Here is a 353-nt window from a genome sequence, read left to right on the forward strand (position 1 = left end):
AGGTATACAACCTGATGTTTCCATGTATGAATATGTATGTATCTATGCATATATCACTCATACGGATATATGCACTTGTTATTTGCAGCAACAAATGAGATATAACACATATACACAATTATAGGCATCCAAGTGGTGAAAAGATCAAACAAGCTAAATAACTTATCCACACCTCTTTGTAGTTAACCCTTGTGTGTGTGTGTGTGTGTGTGTGTGTGTGTGTGTGTGATGAGATTTAAGATCCTCTTAGAAAACCACAGTACCCCAGTGCTAAGGGTCATCACCTGCTGGTCATTACATCTCCAGAGCTTATTCATCGCACACACTAAATCTTTGTGTCCTTTGACCAATGT

This window comes from Condylura cristata, unplaced genomic scaffold (assembly GCF_000260355.1).
Source record: "Condylura cristata isolate star-nosed mole 26May11 unplaced genomic scaffold, ConCri1.0 scaffold00015, whole genome shotgun sequence".
In the NCBI taxonomy this organism is placed as follows: Eukaryota; Metazoa; Chordata; class Mammalia; order Eulipotyphla; family Talpidae; genus Condylura; species Condylura cristata.